Below are 2,500 nucleotides of genomic sequence, written 5' to 3'. Positions count from 1 at the left end.
CGTCGCTCGCGTCCGCGTTCAGACTTATCACACCGTTCCACCCGGGCGGGGAGGTGATGGTATTGAGGCAGAACGAATGCAGGGCAGCAGTACAGAATGTTTTTTTTCTCTGGTTTTAGTTTGTAATTTTCCGGTAATTTTGTCACGCACAGCACTGCCACACCATACCACCTTACCGCGAGGTGACTGGGGACACAATCAATCACCGATAGTCGCGGTAGCTGGTTGGCACTATCGTTTTATGTGAAGAACCCGAATCCGTGACCACCATTTCGAGGGTTGCGGGATATGATTTTTTTTTAAACCTATTTTCTGAAGTCGTTTCCAAAAGAAAGCACAACACAAAACTGCCCGGTGCTAGCTAGTGGCCGTCTGTGCCTGCTACCGTGCGGTGCTACCGATGTAGTGGCCGTCTCCACAGTCACACAGCAGGCGGTTTAATGTTGCGTATTTTGAGAGGTTTTTTTTTCTCCTGTTTTTGTTTTAAATTGTTTTAATACTTTTGCGTTCGTCTGGCCAAACTTTGTAACTAAAATGTTTGCAGTGATAACAACACGTGCGCCTGTTCACACACCGTGGCTGTAGCATGGGTTCATGGCCTTCACGGCAATGGGGCTATCGACTGCAGTGTGGCTACTAGTAGGCCGTTTCCAAACCGCAACATTTCCGGTGTCTACTCGGATGGCTAGCGATGGTTTTTGGTGAGGAGATTTTTTCCCGGCCAGTCCCGGTTGTTGCGTTCATCAAAGACCACACACTGCGCGTGAGACGACGGGCAGCAGGACGACGACGACGATTTCATAATGTGTTGCTCCCGTGTTTCGCTCTTCCGCGCATCACTACAACGGCGGCACCACACCCCTTCCGGCCGATTCTTTGCAGTACTTTTCCACGGTTTTTCACTGTTTGCACTGCACTACCTTCACTCGGCCAGGCACCGGGGGTTAGTTCTGCGTCGGAATCACTGCTCCGTACCGTATCCGTCGTCCATATTCCTGACAGGCCCGGCTAGGCATGCGGCTACGATGGCGACGAGATGAATGATTGAACAGATTTTTTCAGTTTTCATTCGCCGAGAAAGGACGAACCTTAGCCCCACTAAAACATTGGGCTGTTACCCAAATAAAACTTGGATCCTACACGTCCGAATCGACCGATGGACCGACGGGACCGGATCCGTCCGTTCGATTGTACTGTGCCGTGTACTCTGGCCCTGGTGCTGGGTGGCCCCGTTTTCGTCGAGATTTTCCAACGAGAATTTCTGTTATCCTTTTGCTCCGCCACCCCTCGCAGTACACGAATACACACGCGAACGATTGTTTGACGCAGCACACGTACACACACACACGTACGGTCGGTGGAAACGGGCCAACACGAAGGACGACCACCATCACCACCACCATGCACAACGCACGTGCGCGAGTGCGAAAAAGGCTTTGCCCCCGCCTGATTTGCGAGCTGATGATAGGGGGGGAATAGAGCGGAATAAGGACGACAGGACGACAGCCGTTCCACAGTAGGCTGCGGAAGCGAGATGGCCACGGTTGATGGTATTGGTGGAACAGCAGTAGGCCGATGCCGTTTACGTTTGAAAGATGCCGCCGAGGGGTGGAAAACATATCCTTTTTTCCCTCCCCGACAACCACCCCTCGCAGGAGGATCACTGCGTTATGGGTCGGTTAATTGGGTTGGCACTGCCATGATACATAGCGCATAGCAATGCGGACAGCTTTTGGGTTTTGTAGCGTTGATTTTATTTTATTGACTTCATTCACGTAATTTTGTTATTGCAATTTCAATTGGAAACATGTAGTCGTTAGTATAGTTTGCATTTTGCTAGCGTTTTCTTTTTCGATTTGCCGTTCATCCCCGCGGCCACCTGTCCTGCCTTTTCCCGGCCGCAGTGGATTCAATGGTGTGAAGCTTCGTTTACGAGAGGTGTGCCGTACCTTAATGAATGAGCAGCACCCTGTGTTGGAGTATGATTATGCGCCCATTCCTTATGTTGACCTTGTGGAGGTTGGGTTGTCATGGATACTGGCGGAGCACACGATCACCGTCCGCGAGGGAACGGTGCTCGCGTTCGTCCTGATGCAATCCAATCCGAGCCCAACCGGCTGCTGCGGCCTGGCCATTCTTTGGGGCTTTCTACTGGCCAACCCGGAGGGGGGTTTGGACTCTTGGCGGGCCATCGCCTAAATCTAGTAACAAGTTGATCTTCGATGCTAGTAAGATTTCAGCTGACTGTTTTTTTTTCTTTCTTCTTCTTCCGCGGTTCAGTAGGATGTAAGATAAATATGGGTTGTTGTTTTTTTTTTACCATGTGGTTCTCGTATGACTATACCCTTCCGCTGTCGGTGGATTTGCTAGGATCGATTTGCTGCAAATCCAATATAATATTATTTTAATGCCCACCTCATTCGTCTACTGCTACGCAACGCAAAGGGGCATAATATCTATCTTTCACCGCACTTCGCCTAGCCTAATTGTAACATATTTG

General features: G+C 50.2%; 2 protein-coding genes across 2 annotated transcripts in view; both read right to left on the bottom strand.

The window, feature by feature from the left end:
* Nucleotides 1-1,200, bottom strand: part of LOC126581400 (glycoprotein 3-alpha-L-fucosyltransferase A) — a 3,899-nt gene extending 2,699 nt beyond the window's left edge. The window contains exon 1 of the mRNA XM_050245015.1: nucleotides 1-1,200. This exon is cut by the window's left edge and continues 433 nt beyond it. The gene's annotated coding sequence lies outside the window, so the exon portion shown is untranslated.
* Nucleotides 1,201-1,730: 530 nt separating this feature from the next.
* Nucleotides 1,731-2,500, bottom strand: part of LOC126573258 (alpha-soluble NSF attachment protein) — a 3,373-nt gene continuing 2,603 nt past the window's right edge. The window contains exon 5 of the mRNA XM_050233229.1: nucleotides 1,731-2,500. This exon is cut by the window's right edge and continues 1,077 nt beyond it. The gene's annotated coding sequence lies outside the window, so the exon portion shown is untranslated.

The sequence above is a fragment of the Anopheles aquasalis genome, chromosome 2 (assembly GCF_943734665.1).
Source record: "Anopheles aquasalis chromosome 2, idAnoAquaMG_Q_19, whole genome shotgun sequence".
Classification (NCBI taxonomy): domain Eukaryota; kingdom Metazoa; phylum Arthropoda; class Insecta; order Diptera; family Culicidae; genus Anopheles; species Anopheles aquasalis.
This window is presented reverse-complemented; position numbering and strand designations above follow the sequence as displayed.